The following is a 9,099-nucleotide window of genomic DNA, read 5'->3' on the forward strand; positions in this document are numbered from 1 at the left end:
TGACACAAAGAAATTTTTACAATGATGTAGTAGGGCATATGTGCTCTTAATATATATTAAATACTAGTGGTAATTAAGATGGCAAATGAATACTATGCAATAGAAGAGAAACTACTATAGGATGTCTTTTGAGTCAACTTTTCAAAGAAGTCGATAAAGCTCTAATTCCATCACTTAAAATTTTGAAAAATTAGTTTGATGTTTCTACTAAATGTCCTCTAAAATTTCAAGAAATTACTCATAAACAACTTTTATTAACAAATTTTTACCGTTGACAGTTAAATAGTAGCATTTTTGGGCTTTAATATATTAATATAAAGAGAGGTACTAATTAAAATTTATAGAATGATTAGTGATCTTACCCTATAGTTTTGAATCACATTTTAAATTGTTTTCATTAATTTCAATTTGGTTCCTTATTTATTTGTCTGACATAAATTTCATTCTCATATAGTTTATTAAATGGTGCACATCCAATATATGGGAGCCTAATATACAATCAATTTACATTTAATAATTTTCTTAATATAAATTAAAGTAATCACAAAGGAAGTTTTACAAAATCAATCAAATCTCAAAACACAACAGTTCCCTTTAAATTGATGCATAGATGTCACTCATACCCAATTTGTCTAAAAATTTTGAGAGCAATTGACTTGAGATTGCCTTGTTAAGAATGTTAGTTAGTTTATCCTCTAATCAAATCTTAGGTAGTTTCAAAAATTTTCCATCTAGTTTCTACTTAATGGAGAATCTCTCCACTATTTCATGCTTACTACGATCATATTGTACTATATCATGTGCAACATCACATGTAGCTTTATTGTTGCAATACAATGGAATAGGGTGTCTGTATAAATAATGAAAGTCTCGTAAGAGGAGCCATAGTCATAATGCTTCACAAAGTCCAAGAGTCATACATCTAAATTTTGGTTCAATGCTAGATCAAGCAACGCCATTCTATTTCTTAATTCTCCATGTGAACAGATGGCCACACACAAAGGTAAAGTAATATGAAATTGATCATTTGTCATCTATAGATCTAGCCTAGTCAACATTTGTATACACCTATATGCTTTGCAAATTTGTTTTCTTGCCGAACAAAATTCTCTTTCCAAGAGTACACTTTAGATACTTTAAAATGTGCCTGATCACATTCATAACTACTTTTAGGGTCATGCATATATTGACTAATATTGAGCGCATAAGCAAGATATGATTTTGTGTCAGTGATACGTGTCGAGTGCAACCAAAAATTAAATTTCTCTACTTACAATTAGCAGTAATGGCAAGTAAAGATCAATCCACAAAGACTAATTAATCAAATTCACAAATAATTAACGAAAAAGGAAGGGGGTTTACTTTTGTAGGTTGAAAGACAAGAAAATTTTTCTAAAAACTGAATTGAGTAATAAAAATTCAATCAAAGACAATCTCGATTCAAGGAAATTACCACCATTGCAAATAGATAACTGATTTCTAATATATAAATTTTATTCTCTATTCAATTATTTAACCCTAAATTACCAAAAATTAGACAATCTATACCTTCTTTAATTTTGTTAAAATGAGCCCAACTCACAAATTAATTCTTATCAATAAACTAGTTGATATTAAGCAATCCTAAAAAATTTACTAATAACATTACGAATTAGGAAGGAGTTAAAGATGAATAAAAATCTAAGAAGTGTCAGATTATTTAATTTATTATATGTCTCTTTTAAACAAGCACCAAAAACTTGGATTATAATTGTTCTTGCTTAATTGCTACTCCAACTGAACATCATAATAATTATGGATTTAATTTAGCGATAGAGCATGCAATTCAATTTGTTAATTGGCCTCTTAATTAAGTAAATCATGCAATCATTAACATGTAAAATAAGGAAATATAAATATTTGAATAGAAAAGTAAATAAGATTATAAACAAAGTCTCACAGTTTTGACAACTGGAATGAAGTTTCTCTAAATCGAACTAAAGAACTTAGCTAGACATTATGGAATGAAGAGCACCAAAAAAGAAAAATTATGTTCTACCTCGTTTTTTTATTTAACCTAGTAGCCTAAGAGTTATATTTATGATTCTCTCAACGAATTTGTTGTACCACCTATCTGATCATTGAAGTGTTAATTTGTGGTGCTGTAACTGCACCGAATGCCTACCCTTGTGTCTCCCCCTGATTGCTCTCTATGGTAAGAGCTTCTTGCTATTGCCCATAAGTTTCATGGATCTCCTTATCTTGAAATAACACACATGGTCAGACATGTATAAACCATAACTTAAATGTAGGTTATATAGTACTTACAACGGGAGCAATCAACATTGCATAGGGCAACGTGGGAATTTATGCACACACACAACATTTAACACTTTTGGGTTTCCAAGACCATACTCTGATACCAAAAAATATAACACCCCGCCCTAGTTACATAGCTGTTACCCAAAATATGTACCTAAAGTGACATGTTATTTTTTTTAAAAAAATAATTACAATAAGGCTAAAAGATTATTTCTCACTTAAGTTTTAACTCAATCTCAAAAACACACCTGCGATAGATGAGAAACTCAAACATCCACCTATCTCTAAACTTTAGTTAAAATTATCATTAAATATAAAAGGCAAAATCATCATTTAATAATAGTATTAAAAAAATATATAACTTTATCTCATTTTTCTCCTCAAATTTTCAAATTAACATTTCACCCCTAGATCTCAACTTTAAAACATGACTTCTCTCTCAAATCTCTAGGTTTTTTCTTCACCCTTCCCTTCGACCACTAACGGTGGGTGAAGGCCTTGAGCTTTGTTAGACAACAAAATGTCATCTAAGGACAATGTCTATTGTTCAGATCTAGATGATAGAGTATCATCCAGAATAGATGACCCTCGTTGTCCAAATGTGGATGACAGAGTATTGTCTAAAATGGATGATGCGTGTCATCCAATTTGGACAACAGTTGTCATTCAAAGGTCGTCCTATGGAAGATGATGACTCCTTCATCTATTATAAGGGCTGTCATTCATTGGCAAAAGTGATTAGATTTCAAGTTCGGTATCTTAGAGGGAAAAATGAATTTTTCAAAACTTAATCCTAAGGGAAATCGTTAGTTTTCTAAACGAAGAACGAAGGAGAAAAATGAGATATAATTATAATTATTTTAATATTGTTGGTAAAATGATAATTTTACCTTTTAACTCTAATAGAAAATTTATGGGTGTGTTCTGATAGACTAAAATTTGAATGAGTATTTAGGTTTTTCATTTGCCATGGATATATATTTATCATTTCACCAAAACTTGGATGGAAAATAGTCTTTTGGCCTTAGGAAAAAAACAAGCATGGTTCCCAACATATAAATTCACAATCCCAAAAGTGCAAAGGCTATTCAATAAACCAAAGTCAATAAATTAAATCATCAACAAAAGTGTAAAGAAGATCCCGATACACATGAAAATCCAGTCATTAAAAAAAGAAAAAAATATAAGTGATGTCCAAAATAACAAAAAGATGAAAATGCCCTTGTCCATCATACAACATCTCAAAGTGAACCTTCATCTTTATCGCTCCATTACTTATGAATTTATCTACAAAATCACAAGGAAACATGGTGAGTGAAACACTCTTAGTAAGTAGATAAACACATAGCATTTTATCATTTATTATCTCTCATGTGTCCTATATTTATCAACGTTGTGGTATCCCAAATGTTTTTCTAGTATCCCAGATATCCATCTAGTTTTATTCTATACCCTGTGCCCATTCTTAATATCGATGTCATCCTTGATGACTCATATCCAATGACATAAAAATGATGTCCTTGACATTTGGTGAAAACATGTGACATCTTCGATATAAACTATCTGATATACTATATATTCGTGCCAATTAGGCTTAAGGTTAGGGTCACACAGACAAACCCTATTGCTTTCACCACCACACCATACACAATTTAGTGGCTCATCACACTGCACATAACTCGATGATATGTCATGCTACACACAGTTTAGTGACAAGTCATACTGCATATAGTCTTGTGACTACTCCACACTGCACTAGGCTTTATGGAAGACATACTACACATAGCTTGGTGGTAAGAATTTAATGGGGCATCATTGGTATTTTTGACTTCTTGAAACTACTTTAATTGGGGTTTGTATCATTGCCACATAGTTGAGCAACCCCATAATGAGTTTTATTACTGATAGCCTTCATTAGAGTTTCTTTTAATTATTTCCCTTCAAGGGTAAAATAGTCATTTCCATTGATATATGCAATATTCCCATATCCAAAATCCCTAAATTCCACTTTCCCCGAAAGTACATAGAAGTGTTTTCTCTCTTGACACATGCCCATATACACGTCACACACGGGGAGAAATTTCCCCAAATCTACACGATCGTGTGTCAGCATTTTCCAGAATTAGGCTCTTTCATTTAGCCGTTTTATAGATAACCAACCTATTCCTAATACCACAGAATTCATATGAATCAATGTCCATACCAACCATGTCATTCTTGACTACCAAGGTCACACTAATCTTCTCAACTTCATCTAATACTTGTCATACAAATATTATATGAAAGAACATTTTATCAATTTATTCCCTATGCCATTCATTAGTAGATTTCACTCATAAATCATTTCTGCACATGTACATAAATTATGTTCTCTAGAATAATCAATTTATTATCGAATCACACAACAATAGTCTAGCCATCAGCACAATTCCAACCTTAGAACTTCTATCAATACTTACAACTACAACATACAATCATATCTCCAAATTTTTACTTTGTATACACACAATTTCATTATCACAATAGGTTACAACAAATAATCAATATAAGAATCAACTAGGAATAACTTTCAAAATAAAAAAGCATAATTCTACTTACTTCTCCTCTTAAGTCTAACAATGAATCTTCATGTGGCAGGGTAATTTCTCAATCTCCCATGTGTTGCTTGGCTCCAAGAGTTCTCTCAACTCTTAACCTCTTTAATTTTTCAAAAAGATTGTGTTAATGACCACTAAAACATGTTTTGATTCATTTTATTTTCGCTAAAATTAGTGATACACGGGTGTATACTATTCATACACGGTCATGTATACTGTTACATGAAAATGGCAGTTTTCGAAATCCTTATAAAATTGCTTTTTTTCTCAAATGCACTAACAATATATGAGCACGTACTATTCATATATGGTCTTGCATGCCTACCAAATTTAGCCAAATTACACAAATCACTTGAAAAAAATACCATTTTGTCCTTTGTCATAGAACACATGAGCATGAGGCCACCCACACAATTGTGCATCATGATTTTTCAACATGCTTGAATACTTAAACATAATTAATTGCACAATTAAAATACCTTTAGACATACTTGTAGGTGCTATAAAGATTATTTTAGTGGGTTAAGGCCAATCTCATTTCCCACAGTAATATCATCACTTACAATGATCTCATTGCCACCAAAAATCTCATCTTTTAGTTGCTTTCATTGCTTAATGACCTCATTGTTTGCTTTTCTAATCTATTAACTTTTTATTTTGTGTTTGTGTTAATTATTTGCTATATCATTTTTTGTTCTTCTAAATTGCATTAGAGAAAAGTTAAACTTAATTTAGTGGCATTAATTGTGTTGGTCTCTTCAATTGATCTTAATATATTTATAAGCCTAATTTAACCCTCTCTTAGGCCATTTTATCCTTTAGGCTCAAATCCATCCCTACCTAGAATCAATCGTTGACACATAAGATTTCCTAGTTGTGAACTTCAAACAACTAACAAACTTTTTGTCCTCTTTGAAACCTAAAAATTTTTTTATTACATAAAATAAAACCTAAGATTTGCATGCCAAAGCCCAACATGCAATCAACAAAGTTTGGCCTTTGTCTCTTTTAGTTAAAAGATTATTTATCCTTCACTTTCTCTAACCTTGCTTGGACTTTTTCTCAATGTGACCTAGTAATCTTCATACCAAGTAGCAATGAACACTGAGTCTACAAAATAGTACACTATCTCTAAAAGTTGATTTTGGGCAAAAGAAGAAGTTGAAATTAAGTATTTTAAAGATTTTAGTAGTAATAGAAGTTCATGAAATGTGAATGTGAGACATAAATCCAATTCAAAGATGTAAGAGTATTAGTGGATATGAATTAAGTTGGCTCAAACTCGATTACTAGCTCAGCTCATTCAAGCTTGAAACAAATAGCCATGGGTCAAGCTCTAGTTCTAGTTTGATCTATGGATATGCAACACTATCAAGCTTGAGCAACTTACGTATGTAGATAAACGATGTTATTTTGACCAATTCATAATGACGTCCTGTTGTGCCAATGTTACATTATGTAAGAAGCACAAAATGATTTTCATTTAGCTATAGAATTTAAAGTCAAAAATATTGTTTTGGGCTAAGTTTATCTAGTTTGAGCTCAACCCACATGGGCTTGAGCTTGTATTTATAATATCGAGCCCATGTTAGCTAAGCTTGAGCATAACTTATTATATTAAGCTCAAAATTTGAACTCAAATCCCTTTATGCTAAGCTAAACGCGGGCTCAGTTCAACTGAAAATCGTCCCTATGATGGAAATGACCATAATTGGAGAAAATTTCAGCTAATGATTTATGAATGGGTAGATTGAGCAGATGGAGATGATTGATAAAAGGAAGAGTTTGTGGGCTTGGAGGGAGACTAATGCTTGTTTGCTAAGTTCTTAGTTTTTTCAAGATAGATTGACAGTGTTGAGAGGAACTGAAACTAAAACCAACCAAGTTGATTATAGGTAGGAACCTAGTTTGGTCATGCTCGGCTCCTAAATCTTAAAAAACTGTTATTTTGCTTTTGGATTCAATTCTTGCTTTTATAATATGGTATTCCAACCTACTCATCCCTAGATCTAGTGATGTCCACTTTTGTTTAATTTGTCTTTTAATTTAGAAAAGAAAATTAATGTTTATGCGCTTCTAATGTTTTTTTTTTTTTAATGGATTTAAATTTTAAGAAAGAATTTGTGGTTCAAGAATTGTGGTATCCGTTACCTAGGGTAATAAATAATAATTTACTGTAACAACTAATGTCTTTCACAAGGTTAGGATGTAGGGTATATTGGTCAAAAAATTTTGGTACGATCTCGTCATATTAAATGACAAATGCTCTATATATTCTACCGACTTTCTATCATTAGGTCAAGTATATCTCCACCTCTTTCATATATTACACTCTTTCTCTCTCAAAATTTCTAGATAGCTAAGTGTTATAGTTGTTGATTCGATTGAAAATGGCTAGGTCTCCATGCTGCGACAAGGTGGGTCTAAAGAAAGGGCCGTGGAGTCCTGAGGAAGACAAAAAACTCCTGGCATATATTGAACAACATGGCCATGGAAGCTGGCGTGCCTTGCCTGCAAAAGCTGGTGATTTTCAAACACACTAACGGATACATAACTCTGCTTTATAACACCTTTTATTCATTTGTGGTGTTATCCTTTTCTCTTGTTGCAGGACTTCGGAGATGCGGAAAGAGCTGTAGATTGAGGTGGATTAATTACCTAAGACCTGATATCAAGAGATGAAAGTTTTCTTTACAAGAAGAACAAGCCATCATACAACTTCATGCCCTTCTTGGAAACAGGTAAAATTTTTATATTGTCAGTCTTTTCTGAAAGTTCTGAAATATGACCTTTTATCTATTCCACAGTACGACAAGATATATCAATGCACCAGCAGAATTGTCACATTCACAGCTTTAACATCATGATATATTAAAATAGTTGGAGGGATGTATCTCTCGTTACAACCGTGGCTGTTTTCTGGTAGTGATAGATACATAGATGGGTATCTAAATATATTATTTACTCTACTTTTGTTCAGGTGGTCGGCCATTGCAACTCACTTGCCAAAAAGAACTGATAATGAAATCAAGAACTACTGGAATACACATCTGAAGAAGAGACTAACTAAGATGGGAATAGACCCTGTGACTCATAAGCCCAAAACCAACGCAGTCGGTTCCATGGTTGGCCAGACCAACCTTAGCCACATGGCTCAGTGGGAGACCGCAAGGCTGGAAGCCGAAGCTCGACTGGTGAGAGAGTCAAAACTAGTGTCAAAACCTCCTCAAGAGCCGGCACCGCTTAGAAGCAAAAGCGGGACTCCAGCCGGTAGACCACAGTGCCTCGACGTCCTAAAAGCATGGCAAGGAGTAGTGTCTGGCATGTTTGGAATAGCCAGAGAGAGCCTTGACTCACCAACCTCAACATTGAACTTCCAGGAAAACATGCTAACAATCCCAACTGTTGGATTAGTTAGCGATAAATTTTCTGGAAATTCGATTTTATGCTTTGAGAAACTAAAAGAAAATACGGATAATTCAATGGCAATGCATAAAATGAGCTACTCCACAGATGAGGCATGGACAGTGGAAAATATCATGGAAGGGTTATCAGATATGATGAGTTATGAATGTGACGCACAAAATTCTTGTGTGGCGGGAGGCAACTCCTATGCAAACAACGGTAATGGAAGTTTTGAGACCGGGATGACATACTCCATTTAGTTAACGCTTCCGCAACTTGGTCACCACTTAATTATAATGAGAAGTGATTATTATGCAATATGGCATTAGTGCGACGATTAAGCTACTGGAATAATGTGTTAGTGTTAATTGGAAACCCATAAGCAACGGAGAGTGAAAGCTGAAAAACTACCTTATGTACTTTTGTCTTTTTCGTTATTCGATCTTCATATGATAATTTCCTTTATATATGTGCGTGTGATATGATTCGATTTTGCTTGCAGGATATATCATTTTACATTATAATAGACCGATGTGGCAATGTTATCCATTAAATTAATTAACCCATAATTAAATCATTATATGAATTCACAAATATAGCTAGTTGTGAAGTGAAGTACGTGGAAATAGCTTGTTCTAATCGAAGATGCATTTATTAATGGACCTCACAATATATAGTAAGTTACTTGTCTCATTGTCTGCTTCTTGCAAATCAATGCTCCAGCCGGACCAAAATCTATAGAAACAGAATTATAGGATTTTTTTCATCCTCGCTAACGCTAACACATGCACGGATC

General features: G+C 33.1%; 1 pseudogene; it reads left to right on the plus strand.

Moving 5' to 3' along the window:
• The first annotated feature begins 7,288 nt into the window (after positions 1-7,288).
• On the plus strand, positions 7,289-8,828 carry LOC123215031 (annotated as a pseudogene).
• The last annotated feature ends 271 nt before the right edge of the window (positions 8,829-9,099 follow it).

Source organism: Mangifera indica, chromosome 4 (genome assembly GCF_011075055.1).
Source record: "Mangifera indica cultivar Alphonso chromosome 4, CATAS_Mindica_2.1, whole genome shotgun sequence".
Lineage (NCBI taxonomy): Eukaryota > Viridiplantae > Streptophyta > Magnoliopsida > Sapindales > Anacardiaceae > Mangifera > Mangifera indica.